General features: G+C 30.3%; 1 protein-coding gene and 1 pseudogene across 7 annotated transcripts in view; one reads left to right on the top strand and one right to left on the bottom strand.

Annotated features, from left to right (window-relative positions):
- The window catches only part of CCSER1 (coiled-coil serine rich protein 1), a 1,108,427-nt gene that overhangs the window by 339,274 nt on the left and 746,322 nt on the right, over positions 1–22,831 (top strand). The gene's annotated exons all lie outside the window — the stretch shown is intronic.
- Positions 18,245–18,363, bottom strand: LOC118609223 (annotated as a pseudogene).

Below are 22,831 nucleotides of genomic sequence, written 5' to 3'. Positions count from 1 at the left end.
GAATATTTCGTATATTAAGCAGAATTAAAAAATCAAAAGGAAACACATGGTAAAGCATATTTTAATGCTATAAGTTCCATTAAAAATTATTAATTGCCTTGCCTACTTGAAAAGAAATGAGGAAAGTTAAAGCAATATACAAATATATACATATAGTTTTAAAAGAAGCAAGCCAAAAGTAATTTTAATTTTAATTTTTTTAATTTTTTAAAATTTATTTTTCAATAACAGTTGCCATACGAAATTATATTAGTTTCAGGTGTACAACATAGTGATTACACATTATACAAAGATAATTTTTAAATTTAGTAGAGATATGGATAAATTTACTCCAAGTGCAAGAGTACGAAGAATTCTTAACAATAATTAAACCACAATTACATTTGATTTACTACTGCATAAACACCTACTGTTATTGAAATTCATGCCCTTTCACCTTTCTCTGAAAATTTATGAATTATAAAAACTTCCAATCAGTTTTGGGGTTTTGCAATGTTAAAAAATTTCCATTAATTCTTATTTTGCTATCACTTGTATTGGTTAAAAATTATTACTATACCCATAGTAAACAAGTGATAAATAAAGCACTTGCTTTTAAATATTTGGTCACCAAAATACATGTTAGACCTTATCAATTAATCATTTGTAAAGATAACAAATTCTGTATCACGTTTGATCTGTCTTCATGTATCTCTTGGAAAATGCCTTATTATAACAATTCTTTATAAGCATCTTTGGGCTGGCACCACCTAAAGCCATGTAGTGAATGAAGAAAAAAAAAATTGATTTAACAAAGAAACAGTGAAATAGTACCTGAACAAAGTTTCATAGAACCCAATGGGTTTTTTTCTTGTATCAGCGCTGATATATTCTAAAACAAATTGGTTAGTTATCTTGATAAACTAATGTTATATATCTGAAATGAATGCTGCAGTTATTTACCTTATTTATGATGATTTAATACATTTAGTATTAGAGACTTAAAGTTTATGAAATATCATCTCTGTGAATTTAGTATTATAACAAATATACACATTTAAAGCCAGAAAATTGATTGAATCTATATTAATCATAAACTACAAACATTATTTAATATAAGTAATATAAACCAGAGAAATACATTAATTTTTAAATAAATTGGTAGGGGGTTATAAGGATTATGAAGACAGGAACAACATCTGTTTTGTTTCTTACTGTCTACTAGAACTTAGCACAATGCCTGATGCATAAAAGACCCTCAATAAATATCTTTGAATTATAAACACCTCCATATGATTAATAAATATATGCTAAAATGTATTTTAATAAAATAGTATCAGTTACATTTTTTAGTATTATCAAGGCTATAATATTAAGTAAATTATTTTTCTCAGACTATGGCCACATAAAGGATATGATATAGTAATTTCCTCTCTCAAAATTGTAAACTTGTAAGGTTCAAAGAGGGTTTTTCTCCCTTCCCATGCCAGAATACGCAGCAAGGAGCTGAAAGTGTTCAAGACAGTCTTTTGAGATGTCTTTATATCTAGAATTTTAGATCTTTGATTGTACCATTTTCTCCCAAATTGTTTTTTTATCTTCTGCCTTTTACTTTTACTCTGTACTGCTCCCTGGTTCATCAATTTCTGCTTATTCCTTCCACTCAGATCTGCTCCTTTATTAATTCCGTCTGTGATTCAATTTAGCCACCAGTTGTCAGTGATATGCCAGCCATTCTGTTATCATGTGAAATTACACTATTGTAATAAACACATGATCTGAACTTCAAATGTACCCTCAATGCTACACAAGACTTTTTTAAAAAAAATCTAATAATTTTCCTCTCTTTTACTTTAGAGAATAATATAAATTTACTCTTTCCTCAAAATTTCTACTCTTTCCTTTCTCATTCTTTATTATCGTGTTTTGAAATGTCTTCACTTTGCTTTCTCATTTAATGAACAGTTTAGTGAGATACATAATTATTATGTTTCTGGAGAGAATTGTCCATTTTCTTCCCTAGAAGTGGGCAGGATGATCTGGCTCTCAGTGGTAATTCTGTGCTGTAGGATCTTAGGTTTATAACTTACTCTACTATTTTGTCAGTTCCCACTCCTGTATCTGCTTTCATTTTCCATTCTTCATCTTATATTGTTTCTTCTCTTTCTCTTTATTCTTGTAGGCTAACACCCTTTCCAATGTTCTTCGCAATCATTTTAATAGGGATTAAGAGAGACAAGATAAATGCATTTAGTCAATCCACCATGTTTAATAGAAAGAGCTTAGTTTTTAAAAATTACACTTTATTGTAATAATTCTTTCTCTACCATCCACATACTATAGGATGTGTTTGAGTAAACTATTGAGACAATGATAATATCCTATGTTTCTCGAACTTTATCTAATCTATACCTTTTACTTTGACAGAACTCTTTATATATTCTGTCATTTAATTTTCACAATGTAACATGAAGTAACATTTTTTTTTTTCATTTAGAAAGTAACAAAACTGAAACTCTGATTGTTCTGCTTGGACTTCTTGATTCAACAATTGAGGAGTTTCTTTTCTAAAGTATTCTACTTTATTGAGAGCCATTTAATGGAATTTTTTTGATAATTATTATGAGACATGATAACTACTTTAACAAATTTTTATTTCATGATGCACATATGAAATTTCATGACATATTTCATGGTATAAAATGCGCTATCAATTTCTTTTATTTAATAATATTGTTATTACCAATAACAATAGCAGCGTTAATATTCATTACCTTTATGTGGAGCTGTGTATTTTCAAAACACTTTTATTTAATATTTAACCAACTAGTAAGTACTGTGACATGGTAGAAAGAGAACTGATTTAGAGTTTGTCAAACATGGGTTACACTGTGTTTCTTTTTACAAATAGCATGATAGCTGAGACTAAATACCCTTCACATTTGTGAATAAAAGAAAAAAAATTCTTAGAAGACTTGTGAGAATTAAGAGTTAATATTGTGGGGTTATTGTGTTGGTTTTCTATTGCTTCCATAATAAATTACTACAAACTTAGTGTTTTAAAACAATACGATTTTATTTTAAGCCAGAATTTCTACAAGATCTCACCTGGCTAAAATGAAGAGCGTCAGCTGGTCTGCTTTCTTTTCCGAGGGCACTAGGGAAGAATCTGTTCCTTATCTTTTCTAGCATCTAGAGGCCACCTATATTTTTTGACTTATGGTCCCTTTCCTCCATTTTCAAAGCCAGTAAATGCAAGTTGAATCTTGTCATGTTCATCACTTCAGCCCTATTTTTTGCCTCTTTTCCTGCATTTGAGAACTTGTGTAATTAGATAATCCAGGATAATCTCCCATCTCAAGGTCAGCTAATTACTAACTTTAATTGCATCTGAAAACTTCATTCTCTTTTACCGTGTACCAAAATATATTCACAAGTTTCAGGTATCAGGTATTAGGATATGAACATCTTTGGAGGTCCATTGTTCTCTCTACTACAGGTATCTAGGAACATTTCTGAAATAGATTATCAATGAATGAAATCTATTATTACCCACTGAACAAAATATTTATTGAACTTCTACTTTCACATATATTAACTAGATTTCCCCTAATTGTCTAATTCACAGGAACCCTGGAGGTAGGCAAGGCAGGTATTTCTCTAATTTTACACATATTTAATCCAATTTAAAACATTGGTACTACTGATTAGGGGATACAAACCGTAATCTTCTCTACGTGCTTTGAGTACTTATAAAAGTTATAAATATTCTGTTGTTTATGACTGTTTATTTACTACATGTAAAGCTAATTGACTAAAGTTTTTTCTTTAATCAAGAAAATAAATAGCACTGTTACACAAAATGTTTTACATTTTTAAAATGTAAAACTAAATAAAAAATGGTAACGCTTATTTTCAATGTTAGGTCACAGAGAAGATTAAATTTTACACATGCAAAGTTACAAGTTCATCAGTGTTCAAATTATCTTGTCTTAATAACAAAGCAGATACTTAAATAGTATTTTCAAGGACTTCGTTTGCTTGTGTTTAATGCAGGCTTAGCATGCCCACTAATATCCTTACCATAAACAGTCATTTTGAACAATGCAGAGGTAACACCTCTACCAAGTGTTTTATCTAGCAATTTTTTTTTCCTATGGTAGCAATTATTCTACAAAGTCACAAAGTGGCAAGGGCAAAAATCTAGTTATAAAGGGCATAAAAATCACTTCTTTATTTCATAGTCAAGATTCTTGATCTCATTAATAGCCTGAAATTGCATGGCAAGCTTTTTCATTTAGATAATTAACATATTAATCTACTTTTTGTGGTATCCATCTGCTCATATATAATTTTTCAGAAAGACTATCCATATCTCCTTGCACTCATGTCTCATAACTATTTTCAAAAGCAATATATAATTACTAGATGGTATAAAATACTAATGTATAGTACCTGAGGGGGGGAATTATTGGCTTTCAGAAATAAAAAAAAATTCAGGCAAATCTTTAAATTAATTTCTAAAACTCAGATATTGAGGGATAATATTGAGTAATTCATTTTCCAACTCAGTTTATCTCGTACTTGGGCTTTTCATGTATTTTGGCAAATCAATACTTTTTGTGGGGACTGGAGGGAATATTCATTCAGAGGAAAGGAGGACTTTCAAAAAAATGATGAGTAAAATCTTATATTAGTTCTGTAAATTGAATTATTACACATGATTTTTCTTCTCTATGTCAGTTACAGTAAAAATACATACTTAATAGAGAAGATAAAAATGGTCATAGCATTTTCAAAAATAATTTTTACATAGAAAATAAAATCAGATTTATGCCTCTTAGACTTCCTATTTACTCGAATGAAAGGGAGGCTGAATTGTAATATTTTTCAAAATATATAAATATATATTTATACATACACACGTACCTGCAACTGTGCCACTGAATATTGTAAATGATATAGCCTCTGTAGTTAATGGACTAGTTTTGAAGGTGAACGTCCTCAGGTCAATTGCATGTTCTCATGCTTACTATGTCACCTCAGTAAAATTATTTAACCTTTCCATACACTGGTTTACTTAATTGTAAAATTTGAAGTGTTATAAAGCAGAGAATTCACCTAAGCCTTGGTGGACACTGGCCAAGTGCCAGTCCTGAAGACATGACATTTTTGAGAATGTGCAAGGTGTGAACATAGACCTTCACATAAAAAGTTAACACTTTCCTTTACAAGGATCCTGAATAAATACTTCTCAACTCCTTATGTTGCAAATTTTATCAAAAATAGTTAACAGCAAAGACATAGATATTTGCTCGAAACTTTAAATTTCTTTTACTACATATAACACATTTTAGCCTCTATTAGTAAAAACTGTCCAAGTGAATTTATTTCCCTTGAAGATGAATTTGTTTTAAAAAAAGAAACTAAGATTTAAAGCAAGATAGCTCTCTTAATAGAATCCTTGGGAAACGTGAGTTTTGCTTATGTTCTTTGTATGCAAAGTCTTAACCAGAAAGATCTTTTCATTTAAACTTTACCAAAAATAACACTAACATATTTTAGAATGATTTTCTAACCTGTAAAAATCTACTTTAGTATCTTATTTTATAAATTGTATAATCTTCCACCTACAAATGTTAATTCAAACAGCTACAAAATATACAGCAAAAATAGGTTAACAAATATATAACAAATATATAGTAGCACAAATAATTTAATCTGTAATACTGTGTTACAGTATTGTGATATCTCAAAATTTCTCCCATCAACTATTATTAGAATATATAGATCAATCAGCACTAATCTACAAAGAATATGGTTGAAGAAAACTCTTTAAATAATTTATGAGCACATGTAAATGATAAATTCTAATCTTTCATTCTGATTGTGGGAGAGAACTTTTAGAAGGTTAATTTAACGCTTCATTTTTTTTTTTTTTTGAAGAACATTCGATAGGTAAGTAGAATGATGTAATTATTGTGAGACAGAAAGGTAAAAAGACCTGGTTCAGATTTGTCTGGTTAGGTTCTACCTGATGTAAGTTTTATCAAGGAAAGTACTGTTAAGAAGGAAAGAGACATATAATGTGTGTGTATATGTGTAAAATATATATGCTGTGTGGTTATATATATAATTATCACCTAAATAATTGGCAAGAATTATTTTAGGGGAGGTTTCTAAATAATTCAGGTTTTGATAACAGAAAATATGGATTCCATGTCTCTTTCTTGCTCTCTGTGTGACCTTGATTAAAGTATTTACCTCCTTTTGACCAAAATATTTTATACCTTAATTTCATCTGTATTTTGAGTTGAGTTGAGATAAGTTTAATTTATGTACAGGAAGGCATGTCCTGCTTTGGATCTCCTCTGTGTTCAATCCTGGAATTTAGAAACGCCTTGACATGTTAGCCTTGCTTGATAAATGAGTAGAGTGGGACTGTCAGAACTGTGTTTGTATGGGGACCAATTGATCCTTTTTAAGAGAACGCCTTGGAAATGACAGAATTGGGCAAAAAAGCTTCATGTTACTGCCAAAAGTTTGGTGTTTGTAGGGACATTAGTGATTCTTTGCAAAGTTTTGGTAGAAGTGGCAGCAGAAGTGGTACTTTGGCACTGTCTGACAAGGTGGATATTATTAAATGAGTAATTGTTTATGAATTTGTGAACTGGAAAAGTTTGTTATATTTTTCTTCACATGCGTGAATTCCATAGATTCCCTTAAAATTTTGGGGAGGAGGAGTTTACTGACTCTGGATTTCTGTATTGATGTGGCACAAGCATTGTGTTCCATGAGACTATAACTGCTACTCCACGTGATTAGTACAACAACCAAATTACATAATGGCTGTATAAACACTTTATATACCATCGAATGCTAAGTAACATTAAAATGACCATTATTTAGCAATCTAGTAATATCAATATACAAGTAAACATAGGTTTAAGCACAGAAGAATCTTTCTATCAGATGTGTCAGGTGAACTTTAATACCAGGATTTTCTCTCATTTCTTTCTCTTAGTTATGGCCTATATCAAATAATTATAAATCAAATTTGGCATGTAGGAAACATGCATATTTAAAGAAGCTCTTTCAGGTATTATTATGTTGATGATAATATTCACACTTTAAACCATCAAGAGTGAAGTGGAAAATCAGTCCAATTATCTGGTTAATTCATGCTTGAGAAAAATTACAACTTTTGGCATAGACTATGAAAGATTTACTAATAAATATTACAAACTTACTGTTTTATCTACTGAGAAATTACTCAGATTGATATGCTAATCAGTAATCTTCTGAAGAACCATTAATAGCATTTTTCAGTTCTCAAAAACATTGTTTGTTTTATCTGTATTGAATTTATTTTTCATTGTGGTTTGTAGGTCTAATTTTTTCTTATTGTGCTTCACATTAACCCTATCTATACACCTATTCCATTCAGTCTTTGAGTCAGTTTATTATATTCTTTTACAGTTTTTTAGATTCACAGATGATGAGTACTTCTGTGAATTCTGTATATGCTCAAAAATACTTTTTATAGATATTAAGAGGAAAAACATACTTTCTGTCAAATGTACTAAAATGTTAACCCGTATTTTAGTGATGACTGAATCGTTAAATAATTTTTTTGCAGACAGATATCCTGAGTATCGATTTTCAGCCAAGCTTGTCTCTATCTCAAAGGTCACAATTCTCAAATGATAACACCTTTTTATTTGTTTTTCTACCATATCTGTTTTTAGTTTCTGCTAAATACAAGAGGTTAAAAACCAACCACAGATGAAAATATTATTTTTTCAAATATCAAAGGAGAATCTTGAAAATGTTAAATAAAAATATTTTAAGAATAAAATATGATCCTTTTTTTGAAATGTCTAGCATTTTACTTTCATTTAGAATATATTTTCATCATTAATGACCGACCAAAAATATAGGAGATATAATTTAAGAGGAAAAATGGTATCAAGATTATACTTATGCCAGTTAAGCCAAATGTTACTATGATATGAAGAATTCTAAGATGGTCTCTAAGATCCCCACCTCCTGGGACTGAATATGATGACTTTCGCTCCCATAATTAGGTTGTCACAAGGCAAAAGGGATTTTGTATATGTAATGTCCCAAATCAGTGACCTTAAAATAGGACAGTTATCCATGTTTGCCTGATCTAATCATGGGATACTTTTAGGTCCTGGTGTAGAGGTCAGGGAAAGGTGAATTCAGAGATTCCAAACATGACGTTTTTGCTGGCATGAGGAAGAGGGGCCTCATGGCAGAGAATGAAGGTTGCCTCTAGTTGCTGATTTTTGGTTGAGACACAGCAAAGAAATAAGGACTTCAATTACTTTACCCTCAAGGAACTTAACTCTTATGAGATTGAGAACGCTTGGCAGTGGATTTTTTCCCAGAAACTCTAGATGAGAACCAATGTAGTTCATACTTTGATTTCTGCTTGGTGATAACTCTGGGCAGAACTCAACTACTGTATGATAGACTTCTGACCAAGAGAATTGTTATTTAAAAAAATGGGTGTCATTTTAAGGCATCAAATTTATGCTAATTTGTTTTGCAACAATAGAAAGCTAAAACATTACTGTAGATTTATCCAAGGAAATATACCATGTAACGTAGTATTTAATATATTCTTAGTATAAAATTTTTAAATGATCCAGTTAATAGAAACTATGCTCAAAATAATATATGAAACTATGAAGTATGTACTTAGCCATATTTTAGGTTGATTTTTATAAAAACTGTAAAACATTGTAAACAGATTCTTCAAACTAAGATAAATTCCTCTATGTACATTCCAACTCCTAATAATTCATTTAACATTATAATTGAACCCCGATTAAACTATAAATTACTTTTATAACTGCAGAGAATGGCTGCCTTGATGTAAAAAAAAAAAAAAATGACAAAGGCTTTTAAAACATGTTTGTTTCTCTAATTGCTTACATGAAAATGAATGTTTCTACATATTTTAAAATGCTTTCTTATTCTTGTAAGTCTAATTAATGTTACATTAAGAGTAACTATTAATTATTACTTGAATTTTAAGAAGTATGTTTCAACATATATTACCAACATAAAAATATGTAACAATATCGAATGACTTTTCTTCCATTTCATGCTGACTAATAAAGCACAGATGTTTCAAAAATAGTCATTAAAATAACATAAGGGTATTTTGACCAATAGTGCTAATGGCAAAGCAAAGTTTATCAACTCCATTTCTATATTTACATACATCCCAGTAGCATATTAATTCTAACTGAAATTCTGATTATTAATATTAATGATAAAAATAACTATTACAAATTTTGGGTTTACTGTGTGTTAGACACTATGCCAAATGTATTGTCTCACTTAGATTTTACAAAAACATTATAAGCTTCATTATTTTCTCTTATTATCCCATTTTGCAAATGAAAAAAAATATATATATATACACCTCACTGAAAGTTACGTCCATTTAAATGTCCCAGTGCATCTGAAATTTAACTATTCATAAGATAAGTATTGGTAAAGAATAATTTAAAATACAGTTTTATCCACTTTGCTAAGTTATGATTTGCAAATAGTTGAAAACTTGACCCTAATATAGATATTAAATGAACAAAGTCAATTATTTTATTCAATTGAGATAATAGGAAGATGCTAAAACTCATTTAAATAATTCGAAGAAATGAGAGTTATGTAGTCAATCAGAGAATACTGAACCAAATTTCCTAGTATATGCAAAATTACTATCCTACAGGACAATAAATTATAATGCCTAGAGTTACTCTTTTTACCAGATAGAAATCAATCACATCTATAACAGACAATATTCATTTAGATTGTTATAAGCAGGAAATATTTACATTGCTTTTAGACAAGAATGACTTGCATTGCTAATATTTTTTCAAAAGTTAATTTTACAAGTTGTTTATGTATATAAACTTTATGGAATCAGAAATCTTTTTCTGGAACCTTTCCAGGGACCTTATCGATATCGCTGGTACAGCATGATTTAAATAATTTAAAACACAGTTTTATTCTACTTTGCTAAGGTATAATTTGCAAATAGTTGAATATTTAATATTCAGTGCTGTGGCAGGCAGAATAATGCCCCGCCCCCAAGATACAGTACCCTAATCCCTGTAATCCATGAATATGTTTCCATACCTGGCAAAAGGCACTTTGCAGATGTGATTAAGTTAAGGATCTTGAGATGGGGAGATTATTTTGGATCATCTGTTTAGGCCCAGGGCAATCACAGGATTCCTAAAACTGTATTGACGAGAGAGAAAAAAAGTTGGTGCCACAATGAAGCAGTTGTGAATAGGACTCAACATTTGAATGGTTGTCTCTGAAAATGGAAGGAGGCCAGTACACCAAGGAATGCAGGCAGCTTCTAGATGCTGGAAAGGCAAGGAAAGGGTTTCTCCCCTATAACTGCTAGAAAAGAACACAGCCCTGCCAAACTTGTTGATTTAGCCCGAGACCCATATCAGACTTCTGACCTACAGAACTATAAAATAATATGTTTGCATAGTTTTAAGCCACTAAATTTGTGGTAATTTGTTAATGGAAGCCATTAAAAACTAATACAAATGACTAATATAGACTACATGCTCAATTAATATCTGTTGAAAGAACACATTATTTAATGGTTGAATAAACACAACTTGTTTAGGTTATATAGTTATTAAGTAATGGATCCTAGGTCAAGACTTCTGTGTCTTATCCCACAACCCATGCTTTCACCTACTAAGTTCATCTGTTATGTGGTCACAGTGGTATTCTTTAAATTATTTTCTTTGACTTTTTTTCCTGAAAAAATAACATTTGAAAATGTGTACAAAACCATAGATTCTTAAGCATAAATCTAATAAGCAAACGATTTGTAGTTAATATTATTGTTTTTTTATAAAATGGAAAAATTTATTAATATTTAGAGTATTTTTTAATTATAGATGTTCTTTTTATTACTACCAAGAAATATAATGATACTGAGATGACATTATTACTTTCTCAAAATGCATCTAGTTTTTGTATTTTCATAGATAAATTCTAATTATTGGATCAGAAAACTCTATTTGGTGTTTTTCAGACTTTAAAATAGAATTCCAAAGCTGAGAACTTAAGTATTAAAGACTTGTCCTTTAGATAATTTTCTACTTCGAAGACAATTTTTGTTTTTCAGTTTGACACCCTTCAAAGTAGAACGAGATAGCCAAGATTTTAAAGAAAATGTAAAAGTTGTACATGTTTTCATAGTTGCCTTTCTAGAAAACCATGATCTATAATTTTATACCCAAATGTAGAAGGTGTTCTAGAATATCAGATTTTGAAACTAGTGAGTATTTAAAAAGAAATTAATTGGCTCTTATTTTCTCCATGTAAGATTTGAGATTTAAATTGTTTTAGAGGATACTTGTTAATAAAAATTAGCTAAATGCTAACAAAACATAGTATGATTGGCAAATCATCAAAAATTGTATAAAAAAGAAAAATTACAAATATTGAGATTTTTAATTCATTACTACTTAAAACTTGTGAACACCAATTCTAGAAATTCAAGGCAAGAAATTTATGAAGCTTGACTGAGGTTCATGGCTTTGTGGGATTGAACTTGGTTAATTGTTGACCTAATTTGTACCACCAAATCACATTGATTTTTTTTTCCTTTTTTTCCCCCCAGAGGATCTAAGTTCTTTAAAATAAAGATTCATCCTATATTGTTAGTCCACTAGCTGATACATAGTAGATATTAAATAAATGTTTATAAAATGGATGAATGATATACTACCTGAAAAGGAAACTCTAATTCTGCTGATTGAAGTAATTTTTTAGTAATAGGTCTTAATACATTAAATTAACTAGATAATTAGACCCTTAATTTTGCATGTACACTACCTGTTATAAAAAATAAAGATCAATAAAGGATAAGTATATGCTATAATACTCACAAAATTTAATTATTTCATATAACTTTTCAATATATGTAGATATAAAATAAAGAAAAATAGTCAAAAAGAAATATGATGATGCTTTTTGAGCTGTACTAATAGTCAAACTCACAATGAGATGCTGGAGTCAATTGAACATACTGTATGACTCTCAGTAAGTAATAAATGACTGGTCCACAAATAAGTGGAATCAATAGCATGATATTTTAATACAGTTGAACTAGAACATGGTCCCTACCCATGAAGTAGTTTATTCTCTAGTAAAGATTGGTAGAATAAGGCAAATATAACAGTAATTATATAAACATAAATATAAGGAAAATGTGCTAAATAATAAATATAAAGATATGAGTCAGAATTAGAATAAGAGAGTAGAAATTAAGTCTGAAGGATTTGGGGGGATTTGTTGAGTAAGGATGAATCAATTTTGAGGTTAGGGAGAATAATCCTCCGGTAGTACTACTCCAGAATAATGACTTACTTTTCTGCTTTAATGCAAATTTCAAAGCCACCCAACAGAAATTAGCTTAAATTTTTTCCCTCATCACTTCAAAATGTTCCTTTATATTTTATATGCTTCTTTTTCACATTTTCATTGCATCCAAAATAAGATAAACTTTTACCTTGTTGAGAATAACCTATGTTATTTTGGGTTTGTCTGTTATATTCTTGCCCAATTATCTTCTTGATTCTTTTTTCAGTTTAGTCTTAATATATTAATAGCTTTTATCTTTGGTCCAAACTCATCACCTTGGAATCATTTTTCTCTAATGACTCAGTTTTTCCAGTCCAAGTAATTTTTATTCACTCTTTACAGTGGTTCTCATATTTATCCATTCATGTCCATTCACACTACTACTGCCTAATGCCAGGCCCTTTTTAACTCATATCTGGACTAGTAAAATGACCTCCTAACTGGTATCCTTACCTTAAATTTCTACTCCCTTTTATGCATCTAAATTACTCATCTTAGAACATATCTTCATTTGTACTGCTTCTTTAAGTGCAACTTCTAATAGCTTCCTAATGGAGTATTACCATTTAATTGTGCCAGAATTTTTAAAATTTTGATTGTTTTATTTCTCACATAGAATTGCACAGTGAATTTTTACATTTAAAAAACTCACTTCATTATGTTTATTACATGTATTGTCATAGATTAGTTCCATTTCAAACAGGAAGAAGAGAAATATTTTGAGGAGGGGAAGTTAATTGCTGATAAAGTGTAATGCGTTCAGGAGTATTAAGAAAGTAAGTTTGTGTGTGTGTGTGTGTTCGCGTTAACTCCAATGACAGTCAAACTATGTAAGCAGTCAGATAACACAAGTATAGAGGAACATTTAAATATTAACTATTCTGTGTCAAAAAAATGAATATTAGAAGCAACTGTATACATTAAAAAGAATTATTAACAGTTTATTAAGAGCTTTAAATGTCTACAAAAATATAGCAATACAGTGGACTTCAACAAATCTTAAACTTTTAGTTTCTAAACTGACTGTGATAAAGTCTGCACACCTATTACCTGCAGAATGTCCTGCAATCTCCTGGAAGGGACAAGCCAAAGAAAAGATCTATTTCTTGGGAGTTATGGTTAATAAGACCAGTTCTGTAATCTAGGGTATATGGACGTCACTGTGATTTAAAAAAAAAAAAAAAAAGCCAGCAGACCCCACGAAACCTAAATCAACAGTTTATAAATGGACCAAGAGAAAGGTGTGATAAACATTATTTGAAATGTTTTCCTTTGCATGCAATATATGCACTTATAAATCAAAGAGAAACATGAAATTTTGTAAAGCGAAGTTCTGCATGACTGCATACCAATATATATCTTTTTTCTTATACTATTAAATTATATCTATTTTTCATGCAAAATCACACTTCTTATAGAACAGTTTTGCAATCTGTTTTCTCCAGGTGTCGATAACCAGTCTTCAAGATTTAGAATTAAGTGCTATGTTCTTATTTAAATTTCTTTGCTAGCCACAAATGCAAATGTGATTGCCCTCTTCCAAACTCCTAAAAGTAATAGCTTTGAATCAGTATAATTATTCTTGGCCAAAACTGCCACTAGCATTTTAGCTGACCTCATTATATCATAATATCTAAAAGACAAAGATTATAATATTTGCATGTATTTGCACTATTAAAATAGCACCTTACACACTATAGGTACTCAATAAAATATTAATTCAAGGGTTTAGTTTGTCTTAACTACACATTTTGAGTATTGCATTTGGCTAAGTGTTTATTTTTTTATTATGTTTTGAAAATTAAAGACATTGTAAGCATTGCTATATAAACTGTTTTTTTTCCCCTCTTCTTAAGCTATAGATTTACTAGATTGAAAAATAGTTTCATATACCAAGGACATGTTAGTGATACTAAAGCATTATCTAAACTATGACAATTATTTTATTTGAGGCCTTGAATTTTAACAGTATACAAAAATCTAAAGAAAAAAGCAGAACCAATATAGCAGGTATTGGACATATTTTTTTTAATTAAAAAAATGTTTAAATATATCACGTCATGATAATATTGATCTATCCTTGCATTAATTAATCTGTTGCTACTTCATGAGATCATATAAAGCCTAGGCATGCTTCTCTCATTATCCATCAAATATCCAGTAATGACAAGCTGTAAAGATATATAATTACTCAACATTCTTCATTTTTATAAGATATTATATAGCCCATTTCAGAGTATTTGAAAAAATATTATTACACATTAGATGATAAAAGTTCCATCAAAATAAATGAAATATGGTTAACAGAGTAGATTACTTGCTGTGTTTTATATCTGTTTATATCTTTATTATTTTGAAATATTTTGAGATTACTAGGATGGCTGCATTATGATTTAGCCAGACTGTATCGTGTTACCTATTGAAATTTCGTATATTGTAATTCTGTATTTATGAAGAGATCATGAAAGTTGAACTCACACAAAGTTGCACGCCTAATTGCAGGCCTGAAAGTTTGATTATCTTATAAATATAATTAAATAGAGGCTCTTTTCATTTTACCAAAATCATTAACTCTGTTGTATTTTATATGTTGTTGTGTATTCCCTCTAGGTGTCATATTCATATTACCTTTCTTCATTCCTAAATTCCGCTATGATACTTTTATGTGGTTCCAAAACAACAGATATTAGCTACTTTGAAATAAGATAATTTTTTACCCATTATATTTTCTTTATATTTCAGAATCATAAATAATGTATTTTTATAACTTATGGGATATACCTAAATTCTGATAATGATTTAATCTTATCTATAATGCCCTAGTGTTTTTAGTCACTTACCAGAGAATTCATCATCAGACACATATATTAAACACCTTATCCGTAAGGTTATTCTACTGTTATAAATTCTAAAAATAAACGTGACTGTATCCACTAGTTTTAATCATGCAATTTTTAATATGACAGAGAGAATTTAGTTCATAGTGATGTTTCAGAATTGTAGGATATCTTGGTTGGGATTTGTCAGATGAAATTGAAACCTACAGTAGTTTTTATGGAAAGGCAAAGAAAATATCATTGCCTTAAGCAGTCATTTTAACAGCTAAATTGTTTTATATTGAAAGTAAACTGGAAGTAAGAAACACTTAGTATTTGTAAATAATGGAAGACACCTAAAATATTTATATTATTTAAATCCATTAAGGCAAAATTGAATATATTTATAAAATTTTTATTCTAAGTACTAGAATATATCTCAGGTTAACTTATTATATATTTTAAATATTTAGAATTAATTGATCTTAGACAATTTGTATTCCTAATTTGGGTTTTTTAGACATAAATAACATGATTAATTTCACCAAGGAGTAAGATAAGTATAAATATATATTGACTTTAAGAATATAAAATGATCGTGAAGTCAAATTCTTTCTTGATTTTGATCTCAATTAGTATTTTAAGATATTGTGGAGTAAGAGACTAATATACTTCAGTTTTTAGTATTAGTACTTACAACTTTTCTTTGTACTCTTTAACCAGACCTAGGAGTTTTCTCTTTGATTTGAAACATTCATGTCTCAAAAGTTAAGAAATAATAAGGAACCTTATATTTAATTCTTAATTAGAATATACTGGGAAGAGCATATCTTCGATGGGGGGGCTACCTTGCAGACTTCATAAGGAAAGAGAAAAACCTTCTAAATAGTCATCTAGATAGTCTAGTGCTTCACAAATTTAGTGTCTGTGCAAATCACGAGAGAGTTTGGTAAAGCACTGATTGGTTCTTGAGCCCCACTGCAAGGGGCTCTGCTTCAGTACGTGGGGTCTGAGCATTTGTATTTATAATATACTCCCAGGCGATGCCAATACTGGTGGTCTGTGGAGCATGCTTTGAATAGCACATATGTAGACACAAATTGGAAAGCAAAGCTGTTTCCCATTTTTAAAGCCAAATTACAAATTAGTAGAAAGTAAATTAAAATACATTAAAACTGAAATCAAATTTATAAATTAAAATTCAAAAGTTAAAAACAAATTAAATATATGTATAAACATTTATGTTTATACATAGTAAGGAAATTTTCTTTTATTCAATTGATAAAGTTATTAAATATTTTGAGTTTATTCATAATTTTTATCATGATGAACTAAATATAAAGGATATAGATATTCTATATAATGATTTGAAGTTTAAGACAAATACCAACAGTTATATATATATATATAATTTATTGTTTAAAGCTATATTTCCATATTAATGATATATAGCTATAAAATGCATCTTGATCATGAGTCTACTTGATTTTTCCTAGGAAAATTTAAAGTGTCAGTTCAATAACTAGCTTAAGTACAGAATATACTGCTTATAAAAGTTCCTAGTAACAGTCACATACAATCAAATTGAAGTAATAAGAGAAAGGGATTCAGTACTCCCATTACTGATAAGAGTGAGAATATATTTCCATAAAAATAGTTGCTAAAGTACATGTTTTTCTTTACAAACAGAGACAGACTCAAAAGCATAAATAATGTATATGCTATATTAAATGATTAAAATTTTTTGTAAGATCATTTCAAATAAAGTAAAAACTTAGAAGAGACCATAGTTTTAAGAAATTTCCAGAATATAGAAGTAAGAGAATTTATGATAGATGACAGGCTGAAATATTGAATAAGGGACCTCGGATATCATCAAGGAAAGACAAATAAAGAAATAATTTTCTATAATGCATTTAAAAATTTATAATTAAAAAGCTTTATGTTTTTTATGACTTACTCTTAATCATTGTCATTTATGTGACTAGTTAGTATAGACCTAAAAGTTCATTTTCTTAAATTACTAATTTCAAACACAGGAATTTTATAAAGTATAATGTCTATTTCTATAGACATGTAAATTCTATCTTCTGATTGATTCCTTAACAGATAAACCCATGGGTTTTGTAAGGTTGAAATTAAGATTCACAGGACTCCAAATGAGTTGTAAAAAAAAAAAAAATACTACAATAGGAAAAACAAAAGTGAAGTTGAATTAAATGTTTATCTGTTCTGTTTGATTCATTCCTCTTTTATTATTCTAAACTTAAGTGAATGGTATTATGACTTCCCAGCTGAACTTGTGTTATTCTATAATTATATTCACCACGTATTTTAATTTCTTGGAGGCTATATGCAACATTTTTATTTATGCAGCTTTATTAGGAACTGGCATACAACAAGTTGCATATATTTAAAATATATAGCTTGTTAAGTTTTAACATAAGCACACATCCATGATACCATCACCAAGCTTAAGATAATAAACATAGTCATCATCACCCAGAATCTTCTTGTCTCTTTGTAATATCCACTTCCAGTGCCATCTTCCACAGCCCCAAAGAACAGCTAATGTGCTTTATGTCGCTATACATTAGTTTGCATTTCCTAGAACTTTATGTAAATGGAAACATACAGTACTTACTTTTTGTTGTCTGGCTTCTTTTTTTCAACATAATTATTTTGACATTTGTGCCACAGTGTGTATCAATAGTTCATTCATTATAATTTTTGATTAGTATTCCAAATACCTACGACTGAAATAATATGGTATGCTCGGGTTTAAATATTCAAGAAACTGTCAGCTATTTTTCAAAGTGGTTGTACCATTTAACATTACTACCAGCAGTATATGATATTTCATAACCAGTTGATACAGTCAGCCTTTTTAATTTTAGCCTCTTCTCTTCTCTTCTCTTCTCTTCTCTTCTCTTCTCTTTTTAGGTTACACAACCCATGGTTGACCTCACAGATTGCAAGGACCTTGTCATCATACAACCTCTTATTTTTTAAGCCTACAGCACTTGGTCGTCCTAGGTGGTCTCCCATCCAAGTACTAACCATGCTCGACCCTGCTTAGCTTCCAAGATTGAGTGGGATCGGGCTTGTTCAGGGTGGCATGGTCATAGACTTCTTTGTTGTTTTAATTTGCATTTTCCTACTCCTGTTAAACATCTTTTTCTGAGCTTATTTGTCATCTGTATATCTTCTTTGGTGGAGTGTCTATTTAAATATTTTTCTCATTTTTAGAAAATATTTTTCTTGAGATGTTAAAGTTCTTTATAGATTCTAGGTATATGCTTTGCAAAGATTTTTTTTTTTAGTTTGTAGAGTATTTTTTCTTCTCTCAACAGTATCTTTTGAAGAAAAGTTTTGACTTTTTATGAACTCCAATTAATTATTTGTATAATTGAGTATTGAGATTGATTGAGATTTTGTTGTAGTCTCTAAGAAATATTTTCTTAGCCCAGTGCTAATGAAAAGGAATTTTCCACTCAAATGGCTAATATTGTGATCTATAGACATGCTTGCCACATAGGTCAAAGGGACGGGTGACCTTGAGATCAACTGAAGACTCACCCTCCCCTTTCCTTGTTATGTCTATAACAGATGTATTGTCTTTGCTTGTTAGGTCCTATAAAAGTAAGGTTGTCCCTGAGCTAGGGCCCCAGATCTTCAGAGTGCTAGCTCTTCTGGGACCACTGGCATAATAAACCTGAGTTCTCAAACTCTCAGTGCCGCTTGGTTTCTAGGGTTCTTCTTTCTACAACAACAACAAGGATTCCTCTTTAAAGTGTTATAATTTTAGCCTTTACAGTCATATTATTGATTCTTTTTTCAATTAATTTTTGTATACAGTGTGAGGTATGGTATCAAGTCATTGTGTGTGTGTGTGTGTGTGTGTGTGTATGGATGTGTATTTATGTATATGTATAGAGGGAGATTTGGTTGTTCCACAATCACCTGTATGTGTGTGTGTGTATTATTTTATAAATATATGGATGTATATAAATATCCATATATATGGATATTTGGTTGTTCCACAATCATCTGTTGAGAGACTATTCTTTCTTCAATGAATACTTTTGCACCTTTTTCTAAAACCAGTTTTTATATATTTGTGGGTCTATTGACTTATTTGCTTGTTTTATGCTAAAATCACACTGTCCTGATTACTGTAGCAAAATATATCTTAAAATCGCATAGCATTCATCCTTCATCCTGTGTTTTTTTTTTTTTAAAGTCTCTTTGACTATTTGATGTTCTTTAAATTCCTTTTGAACTTTAGAATTTTTCAGTTTTCTCTAAAAGGCCAGCTTGGAATTTCATTAAGATTACATTTAATTATAGATGAATTTGGTAAGAATTGTTATTTTCATAATATTAAGTTTTTCTATCCGTGAACATAGTATATCCATTTAAGTCATTTTTATCCCAGCAATGCAGGTATTTCACATTTTCATCAGATTTATCACTAAGCATTTCATATTTTTATCGCTATTGTAAATGACATTATTTTATTTTAAGCTGATTGCCACCAATATAGAGAACATGATTTCTTGTATCCTGCAACCTCTCTAAAGTCTCTTATTCTGGTAATTTTAGATATTCTAACACAATTATGTCATATGTAAATAAAAGTTTTACTTCTTTCTTTCCGATATGGATGCCTTTTGTATTTTATCCTTGCCTAATTCATAGGCTAGAAACTTCCTCCATACTGTGATGAACAATCTTGGTAAGAGCAGACATCTCAGTTTTGTTCCTAATCTTCGTGGAAAAGTATTCAGTCTTTTACCATTAAGCATGATGTTAGCTGTATATTTTTCAGTGGATACCCTTTATCAGGCTCTGAAGTTCCTTTATATGAGTGGTTTGCTGAGAGTTTTAATCAAGAAAGCATTTGGAATATCACAAATGCATTTTCTGCCTGCCTCTATCTCTGTCACTCTCTGTCTCTTTGTCTCTGTCTCTCTCCTTCTCTCTCTCACCCCCTCCTCTTTTCCACTTCCAGCTAAAGGTTTATCAATTGCATTAATTCTGTCAAAAACCAACTTTAGTTACTTTTACTTTGTCTAGTTTTTCTCTGCTACCTATTGCATTTATTCTTAGTCTCGTCTATATTCTTTTCTTTTACTTACATTATGTTTCATTTGCTCTTCTTTTTCTAGTGATATAAGATTGAAACTAGATGTGTTTCTTTAGGACCTTTCTTTTTTTCTAATATGGGTGTTTAGTGCTTTCAATTTTGCCTTAAGTGTTATTTTTGAAAAATTCAACAAATTTTATATGTTCTATTTTTTATTTTTATTCAGTTAAAATATTTTCCTAGTTTATCTCTCTCTCTCTCTCTTTCTCTCTCTTTTTATTGGACTCATGGGTTATTTTAAATTGTTATTTATTTTTCAGACATTTTGGACTTTGCTGTTACTGATTTCTATTTTGACTGCGTTTGGTCAGAGAGCATATTTTCTATGATGAAATTTTTAAATTTAATAAAATTTGTTTTATAGTGCTGAATATAGTCTCTTGGTTAATGTTCCATGTGAACTTGAAAAGAATGAATATTTTTCTATTATTGGATGGAGTGGTCTATAAATTTCCAGTGGACAAAATTGGTTGATTGTGTGTTCCACTCTTCTACATTCTTATTGAATTTATGTCTACTTATTCTATCAGTATTGAGTATTGAGTATCTTTGACTATATTATAGCTTTTTATTATCAGTTTTTGCTTTGCGTATTTTGAAATTCTTTTAATAGGTAGGATTTTTCTGTTTCTTGAATCAATGATCTCTTTCTGAATATGAAATAACCTTCTTTGTACATGGTAATATTATTTTCTGTCAAGTCTATTTTGACTAGTATTAATATAGCTTCTCCTACTTTCTTTTGATTAGTATTTGCATGGTATATATTCTTTCATCATTTTATTTTTAATCAATTTATACTTTTATATTTAAAATTATTTTCTTTTTTAAGGAGTACATAGTTAGGTCTTGCAGCTTGATCCAATTTGACAATATCTGCATTTTAATTGGGGTATCTCAGCTGCCCAATTTCTATCTTGTATATCGATCTTATTAATTTTAAATATGCATAGTATTCCAGTACATTACCAAGTGACCAAACAGTTTCAAAATAGCAAAAAGTGCTAGGCCAGCTTGCCGTATTATATGGGTTTAGTAGATAGGAAACAAGGAACCCATTTGGATCTAGACAGTTTATTAGTCACAGTAGAACAAACAGCATGACATTGATGTTCACAGTGGTTCCTCTGGACCCCCTATGTCCCACAGAGGCAATATAGAAAGAGTCCAGGTAATATATGAACATAGGATTCTTTGTCCCAGAGAAGAAACATCTCTAATTTTATAAGGGAACTGCTAACAAACCTGCCCAACCTTTGGCTCACAGGAAAATATCATCTTTATTATTGTGGTCAGAAATCAAATCTGCCCTTTCTCCTGAAAGGACACCCTGGCTTTATCACTCTAGAATGCCTCTGGGGAGGAGAAGAGACCCTGGAAAGTACTCCAATCTGTTACCTGCCCTGGAATAGCTTTGCAAACATTCTTGCACAAAGCTGTTAATGCCCTTTGTTCAGAGGTTATGCAGAAATGGCACACTCAGGAATTATCTCTCAACATATGTATGTATCAGTTACACTTCTGTCATAAAAATAGAAGCCACTTTATTTAAAGTAAGAAAGATTTTAATATAAAATATTAGAGGCATATGCAATGGTTGGAAGGGCAGGGGGAACAAATGTTAGAGATACCCCAGGCTCTCTGTCACGATATCTGGAAGTGTAGGCAGAACAGGTGAGCTGATACTGCAGATCTGTGCTGCCAGTGGTATAAAAGTGTTTAATCCTCAGGAGGATGTCTGAAAGCTGTTGGCAAAACCTCAAGTCCAGCCTGCTGTCTGCCAATGCCCTTGTGCCTGTCCTCAGCAGTGCCAGAGAATAATGGCTTATCTTACTGTTTCACAGCTCAAATCTCATTCAAGTGATTTTCACTGGCACAATCTGCTGCCTCTTCCCCTGTATTATAGGAGAGAGTGTGGATGAAAGGTGATGTTGAATCGACAACAAATGTTAATCAAAATATTAATGTAAATTCTAATAGGTTTTCTCTTACAAACTGTACTCTAGTAAATAAATTTGTACATATACCTTTTGGCATATGTGAAAGGATTTCCATTGGATTTATTCCTAGAAATGGAATGGCCCAGTGTGTGCCTATCTCACATTTTGATAGATGATACTAAATTACTCTCCAAAGCACTTGCTTTCCAGGGAGTAACCATAGGAGAATGGAGAATGGAGGAAGGAAAAGCTTGTTTGCGGATAATTTAGGAACAGAAGTTAGTACCCAGACCTCCACCTCCTAGACATTATTCTGTGTTCTTTTTTCTGTTTGCCACAGACATTTTCCCTCTCGATAAACATACTTGAGCCTTATATTATTCTTTTATGACTGTTTTACTCTCTTCAAGGCTGCCATGTATGTTGGAAAGAACTCAGACTCTGGAGGTGCAAATATTTTAATTTATATCAAAGTTTGAGTTTCATCTTTACCAAATACTACCTGCGAT

This window comes from Rousettus aegyptiacus, unplaced genomic scaffold, assembly GCF_014176215.1.
Source record: "Rousettus aegyptiacus isolate mRouAeg1 unplaced genomic scaffold, mRouAeg1.p scaffold_m13_p_10, whole genome shotgun sequence".
Lineage (NCBI taxonomy): Eukaryota > Metazoa > Chordata > Mammalia > Chiroptera > Pteropodidae > Rousettus > Rousettus aegyptiacus.
The sequence above is the reverse complement of the archived record's forward strand: the minus strand, read 5'-3'. Positions and strand labels throughout refer to the sequence as shown.